Raw genomic sequence first — 8,461 nt, 5'->3', positions numbered from 1 at the left:
AGATCCAGTATTCAGTGTTTTCTTGCTTCGTGTCGGAAACAAAGAAGAGCATCCAATAAAAGATGATTTTGCTTCTTCCTGAACACTTGGTTATCAACCCCAATGGTAATAGTAGTGTAATTAATAAGAGAAATATTTCTATCATTAGATTAAAACGGAATTTGTGCAAATTACATGAAGAACTAAAAAGATATCTTAGCTAGCAGGAATGAATATGTTGATCAACTAAATAAAAGGTTCATTGCAAAATTTTATAGTAAAAATAAAGTATTTTTCTGTTTTTGACTCGGCAGAAAATGATACCAATAATTACTACCAAGAAGAATACTTAAATACTTTAATACCAAATGGTCTTCAACCGTATATGTTTGTTGTCAAGTTTATTATTTCTTACATATATTAGTGTCACCGTATATATAACAGACTAAGTTAAAATTGATCTTCCATTGAATATAGGTTGATTTTGAAGAAAAATATGCATGCCATGCTACTGAAAAACTTATAAGATACGCCGAATAGCTTATGTGATAGCACACATATTGTATATAGAAGTTTTAATAATAATGTCATACATGCAAAAATTATAATACTGGTCAATGTGCTTCTAAGTATATTCTTATCCCTGAATTCAACTTTCATCTTTCGAAACTAAGGAATATCCTTTTAAATTTGTGCGAAAATAATTTTTAGTATGATTATGTTTTGCAAATATAATAAGTAAAGCATAAGGACAAACATCCTAAATATTGGACTATATTTACCGCAATATGTTTTCTTGCACGAACAACTTTATGTTGCACTTTTAAGAGGGGTATCAAGATCGACAACAAGAGTTCTGGTTAAGAGGGAGCAACCAAAGCATTAGGAGAGAACATACACAAAAAGATATTGTCCACAAAGAAGTGTTCGTTAAGATGCCATCACATTAAATACTCTTAAACTATAGTACATAATTATCTAACTAACATGACAAAATTGATCATTTGTGTAAGTTTTGATGATGTCTTTTTATTTTAAATTCATGTATTATGCTAATGTAATAATATTTTTTGGTATTTAGATGATTGTTGTATTATTATACATAAAATTCTTTCATTAATTAAATTGTATTGTTCCTTCATATAAATAAATGTTTAAATCATCATGTGCCATTATTAACGTGCAACACACGTTCATAGATACTAGTTACTATAAAAGCACGAATGTTTCACACTAAATATTGAACGACTAAAATATCCCTGAAATATTAATCGACTTTTATACCCCTTTAGTCTTATTTTACTATATTTCTATTGGTTTTTTTGGTAATTTAAAAAATATCATAATTACTTTCTATAAAAACAAGGATTAGTAATAAAGTCAAATTTTTTTGGTTCGACATAAACTCAAGTCAATTCCAAAAAGAATTCATATCCTTAGTAGTTGAATTGGAGTTACTTTACAGTGAGACCAAGTACGAATTCGAATAGGAAATGTACATAACACAATCCACATAATGTTGTACACGGAACAACACAAAAGATTTAAACTATCCAATTAGATTTTTATATTGCTCATTTCTTTTCATCACAAATACAGATAGTCTACGTAAGTTTATCCCTGTTATCTAACCATTGTTATAATTAAAATTAATTTCTCGCAAAAAAAATAGTAATAAATTAATATAATGTGATATTCATCTACATATTATTTTTGTAGAATAAAAAAAAGATAACAATTTTCTCTTAACGAAGAGTGCTCTTTTTCTCTTTTGGTTTGTTTTAAAAAAGTGACAGTATTCTCTTAACTGAAAAGTTTTCGGGAAAGAATTAACAAAGCTTATATGAGATTTGTACCGTGTGAACTTTTCTTGAATTTTTCAATACTATCTTTTTAAATTTCAAAATATATAATATAATATTCTTTTGTATGTTTTTTTATTTTTCTTCATTTGTTTGTTAAAAAACTAAACAAAGAAGAAGATATTGTCTCTCTACTGATTAAAAAATTTCTAGAGTGGGAGTTCATTACGTATTTTTTTTCTTTTTCTGTTTATTTATTTGAATTATCCATAAACTTTATTTGTACTTTTCTTCTTTATTTTATATAAGTGATTATGGTTAAAAAAAACTAACCTCCTTAATGATTTTGCGCTAAAACTTACATAGATTTGTATCGCTGACCGACTTTTAAAGTTCTATTTTATATTTTAGATCTTTATGGAAAGAGTAATACTACCGTCTACATATAAATCCAATTTGATTCACCTTTAACGTATTAATTTTTACGCTAAAAATAAAAGTAATATCAAGAAGGGATGAAAAATGAAGAGCCAACTCAGTGAAGACCTTCGCTGAATTCTTGATATTTCATATATGGATAGTATTTGTCCAACTCAAATAGGTAGATACAGATACCTGAACAAGAGTATACCATTGCATCACAAAAATATTAATATTGTTACATTTTGCAAGTGTTTTTACAAATTTAATCACATAATTTTAAATGTGTCAAAACTTTATTAACGAATCGGTTTGGTTTATATGTATATTGTTTCTTTTATGTTACGAAATTGGTTATTGAATCTCATATGTATTTGAGTAAATTTTTTGAATATCTATGCAATTGAAGGTTTATTACTTTCGATATGCATTTCGTACTATTTGACACATATTATTATTATTATTATTATTATTATTATTATTATTATTATTATTATTATTATTATTATTATTATTATTATTATTATTATTATTATTATTATTATTATTGTTGTTGTTGTTGTTGTTGTTGTTGTTGTTGTTGTTATTATTATTATTATTATTATTATTATTATAATTATTATTATTATTATTATTATTATTATTATTATTATTATTATTATTATTATTATTATTATTATTATTATTATTATTATTAAATGTTGATGACTAAATATCTAGGTGTAATATTAACGTGCAATGCACGTTCATAGATACTAGTATTATATTAAAGCACGAAAGCTTTTAGCGAAATATCATTTGCCTTTTTTGTCCTTTAGAAATGAATTTCACATTGGACACAATTGTAATTTAAGTTACTTTCCTAATATTAGGATATTTAGGGTACCTAAAATTTTGGTTACTAAATATTTCCATATCGAACTAAGTAATAAGTCCTAATTTCTAGCCTTCACCATAACATGTTAAATCAATAGAAAACGTTGGTATTACCACCCAATAGAGTACTATTAATGAAATAATATACTAAAATTTAAAACTAATACCTTTTCTTTTCATTTCAAACTTAATTTTTATCACCAAAAAAAAAAAAATGAATTCTGAAGTCCCTCAAATTTTATGTAAAATATTATAAGAAACACTTCATTTAATAGTTATTTAATTATTTTTTAAATATTTAAGATCTTAAAATTAATTAATATCTTACTTACTATTTTTTTTTCTTATTCGAACCATATGGAAAGTTGTGGGATTATATTGGGTGATTGGTGTTGTTGAACCATGTAGAAGGTTATAATATTTAGAGATTTATTAATATTTCCCTTCATATAAGCCGTACACATAAATTATAAATAAATGATTTAAAAAATAGATTAAGGAAGAATAAAAAAAATTAAGAAAGAAGAGGTATGGGTTATTGGATAATAACGTAGATAGTTCACTTTTTAAAAATATACAAAATTACTGCACCAATAATCTTATTCAATATTATACTTTTAACTTTCAAAAGTTTTGCACTATTATAATTATGACCAATGTTCAGCAGAAATCAATAAAAGGCACAAATTAACAAAATAATTTATGAGATTCTTTAATTTTTAATCCATGATGTATTTAGCTAAACATGTATCAACTAACTTTCAATTGTTGATCTCTTACCAGCTTGCTCTATTTCTTTTAATGTCTTTTCTTGTTTATTATTATCTGTGCGTTGCACGTTAATAATCATACGTGATTTTAAAAATTTATTTATATGAAGAAATAATAAAATTTAATTAATGAAAGAAATTTTATGCATAATAATGCAACAATCATCCAAATGTCGAAAAATATTATTACATTAGCATAATACATGGATTTAAAATAAAAGAACATCATAAAAACTTACACAAATAATCAATTTTATCATGTTAGTTAGATAATTATATATTATAATTTAAAAGTATTTAATGTGATAGTATTTTAACGAACACTTCTTTATGAACAACAATTTTTTGTGTATGTGTAACGACCCGACCGGTCGTTTCATGAGTTACCACTATGTTTCCCCCATTTCTGCTTCTTATTGCCTTGTTCAGCTATATTTTGTGTTACCGGGTTGGTTGGCTCGGGTTCGGAGAGGTTTTGGTAAGGTTTGAGACACTTAGTCTCTTTTGAGGAAGCTTAAGTTGGAAAAGTCAATCGGATATTGATTTATGTGTCAAAGGGCTCGGATGTGAGTTCCGATGGTTCGGATAGCTTCGAGAGGTGATTTGGGACTTAGGATCATGATCGGAATGTGTTTTGGAGGTACAGAGTAGATTTAGGCTTGAATTGACGAAATTGGAATTTTGGCATTTTCCGGTTGATAGGTGAGATTTTGATATAGGGATCGGAATAGAATTTCAGAAGTTTCAGTAGGTCCATTGTGTCATTTGGGATGTGTGTGCAAAATTTCAGGTCATTCGGACGTGTTTTGGTAGACTTTTTGATCGAAAGCGAAATTTAGAAGATTTTGAAATTCTTAGGCTTGAATCCTATGCAAATTTGACGTTTTGATGTTGTTTTGAGCATTCCGAAGGTTGGAAAAAGTTTGAATGATGTTATGGGATAGGTTGGCATATTTGGTTGAGGTCCCGAGGGCCTTGGATGAGTTTCGGGTGGTTAAACGGATCATTTCAAGTTGTGGAAAATTGCAGAAAACTGATGTGTGTGTTGCAGACTAGTTGTTCTTCGCGTTCGCGAAGGGTTAGGATGGGACGATGTGAAGTTGGCCTTCACGTTCGCGAAGGAGGTCCCGCGATCGCGAAGGGTTGAGCTCGTTGGTCATCGCGTTCGCGAGGGTGATGCCGCGTCCGCGAAGGGTTGAGTTGCTGAGGCATCGCGTTCGCGTAAGAGGAAATTCTGGTCAACCTAAGTTTGTGCTTCGCAAACGCGAGGGATTTGACAGCGTTCGCGAAGAAGGATTGAAATGATTGGGCAGAATGTTTAAAAGACCCATTTCTGCGATTTTGGATCTAAGTTCCTCCATTTTTGGGCGATTTGAGGCTTTTTGAAGAGGATTGAAGAGGGAATCAAGGGGGAACACTTGGAGGTAAGATTTATAGACTTAATACTCGATTCTAATGTGATTTCTACCTAATTAATCATGGAAATTGTTGAATTTAAGCTTAAATATTGAAGAACTATGGCTTGTAATTGGAGACCTAAAATTAGTGATTTGAGGGATCATTTGTGGTTGGATTTTGGTGATTTTGATATGAATGAACTCGAGGAGTGATAAGGAGTCTGTTGATGTAATTTTTATCATGATCCGAGACGTGGGCCCAGGGGTCGGATTCGGCCAATTTCGGGATTTGTGTTGTAATTTGATTTCTTTCGAGTGAGATTTGTTTCCTTAGCATATTTTGATGGTTTTACACTGATTTTGGTTAGATTTGGAGCATCTGAAGGCCGATTTGAGAGGCAAAGGCATCGCGGGCTAGAGTTTGGACCGGATAGAGATGAGTAATGATTATAAATATTGTCCTGAGGGTATGCAACCCCGGATTTCACATCGTTGTGCTATATTGAGGTGATGTACATGCTAGATGGCGAGTGTGGGGTCGTGCACCTTTGGGGATTGTGATTTAGTCCATCCCGTATGACTGTTTTACTATGTATTTGATTGAAAACTGTTTGGTATCATCATGTTTTGGGCTGAATGCCATATTTGGGCCTCGTGACAACTATTTGGACCCTTAGGGGATTTTTACTACTATTTCCTTACTGTTTGATTTTATATCTGTACTTAGTCATGCTATATTATACTCTTTTCATAACTCAGCCATGCTTACTTTATTTTAACACTTTAAATGATATTTTGGGCTGAGCATCATATTTTACTATGCCCGAGTGGCTTTTAGAAATTTTTGACTGAGTAGGACCGAAGGCCTGTGTTATGAGGTTATTATGGGATCGGGCTGCACGCCGCATCAGTGTTGTACTGATTATGATTATGAGGCCGAGGGCCTGAGTTGTACGCCATAAGGTAGCTCGATATGAGGTCGAGAGCCTATTTGATTATGCCATGAGATGGCTTAATATTGCGCTTGGGCCGTAAGGGCCCCCTCCCAGAGTCTGTACACCCCCAATGAGCACGGGTACCCATTGTGATATGAGATATAGCCCGGGGGGCTGGTGTTGTTCCATGTTATTGCCTGAGGGGCTGATTTTATGTGTTTATCTTTTCTCACTGCTTCTCATTTACTTGTTTAACTGTTAAAAAAGTGTTTTAAAGAAGCTTATACTGAACTAAGGTGTTTTTTACAAGGTTTCACTGTTTTACTGCATTTTACTGGTTTTACTCTGCCTTTCTATAGCATGTTGTTGTGTTTTACGTGATTTCTTATCGCTCAGTCTTCATTTATTGTTATTACTCACTGAGTTAGAGTACTCACTTTACTCCTTGCACCGTGTATGCAGATTCAGGAGCTTCAAGTCCCGCCAGTGAGGGTTGATTGCTCCCAGCAGGCCATTCAGAGTCCACTAGGTAGCTGCTCGGCGTTTGCAGCCCAGTGTTTCTCCCTCATATCTTACTTTCTGTTTCTAGTTCCGTAATAAACTGTATAAACTCCTTCAGACTCTTAGACACATGTTTAGATGCTCATGACTGGTGACATCCCAATGTCGGGCTGTGTTTGTTCCGCAAATTGTATTGTTTCACTGTTTCTTTGATTTTAATCATGTTAATGACTTAAATTATGTTATTTTAATTGCTTAAAATGAATTGGGTGTTGTATCGTGACAAGTTGGTATGACGACCGGGTTACATAGGTCTTCATGAGAGACGCCATCACGACCGGGTCTGGGTTTAGGATCGTGACAAGTTGGTATGAGAGCCTAGGTTACATAGGTCTCACGAGTCATGAGCATGTTTAGTAGAGTCTCACGGATCAGTACGAAGACGTCTGTATTTATCCTCGGGAGGCTACAGAACCTTTAGGAAAACTTCATATTCTTGAAATTCTTGTCGTGCAAATCTGTTTATCCGAGTACTAAACTTCTGTTATTCTATTCTCTCACAGATGGTGAAGACACGCGCTACCGGTCAGGATGGACGACCACCAGTACCACCAGCTGTGGCCACTAGAGGCCTAGAACGCGGTCGTGGTCGTAGTAGGGGCAGGGATGTGGCCCAGACAACAGCTAGGGCTGCACCTGCAAATCCACCAACCGCCCCAGCTCAGGATCAGGTCCCAGTTGTGGACGCTCCAGCAGCACCAGCTGTGTCCATTGTGATTCTAGGTCTTCAGGAGGCCCTGGCTCATATTCTATTAGTATGCACTGGCCTATCTCAGGCGATCTCAATTACTACAGCTGTAGCTACTTCTCAGGCTGGAGGAGGCACACAGACTCCCGCCGCTCGCACACCTGAGCAGGTCGTGCAAGGACTTCAGACACCGGGGGAACATCTAGCCCAACTGGTTGCAGCTGCTCAGGACTATGTAGCCTCTGCCATGCCCGAGGACGAGCAGTGCAGGTTGGAGAGGTTTAGTAGACTTCATCCTCCGACCTTCAGTGGTGTAGAGGGCTAGGATGCCCAAGGTTTCTTGGACAAGTGTTAGAGGATTCTTCGTACAACGGGTATTCTAGAGACCAGCGGGGTCGCTTTCACTACTTTTCAGTTTTCTAGAGCTGCCTTCACTTGGTGGGAGGCTTATGAGAGGCGTAGGCCTGTTGGTGCAGCACCCCTTACCTGGCAGTAGTTCTCCGTTCTCTTTTGGAGAAGTATGTGCCACAGTCTCGTAGAGAGGAGCTATGTAGGCAGTTCGAGTGGTTGCGTCAGGGAGAGATGACTGTGACGCAGTATGAGATGAGGTTTTCAAAGTTAGCTTGTCATGCTATTTTGTTGGTTTCGGTAGATAGAGAGAGGATTATGAGGTTTGTTGATGGCCTCACATATTAGCTTCGTATTCTCATGACCAGGGAGAGGGTGTCTGGTGCTACTTTTGAGGAGGTTGTAGACATTGCTCGTGAGATTGAGTCAGTTCAATGCCAGGAACGAGATGAGAGGGAGGCCGATATGGTAGTTATGCTGGTGCTCCTTTGAGAAGTCAGTTTCAGCACGATAGAGGCCGTCCATTCAGGCATGCTCAGCCCGCTCGCCCAGGTTATTGTAGGGCATCATCGGGTCATGGTCCCCGTAGTTCTCATTAGGTCCAGTCATCAATTAGTGCCCTTCCAGCTTAGAGTTCGTCCCGTGCTCCATCAGTTCATGGATCTTCTATACCAGGTGCATCTGC

This window comes from Nicotiana tabacum, chromosome 1 (genome assembly GCF_000715075.1).
Source record: "Nicotiana tabacum cultivar K326 chromosome 1, ASM71507v2, whole genome shotgun sequence".
NCBI classification, from domain to species: domain Eukaryota; kingdom Viridiplantae; phylum Streptophyta; class Magnoliopsida; order Solanales; family Solanaceae; genus Nicotiana; species Nicotiana tabacum.
The sequence above is the reverse complement of the archived record's forward strand: the minus strand, read 5'-3'. Positions refer to the sequence as shown.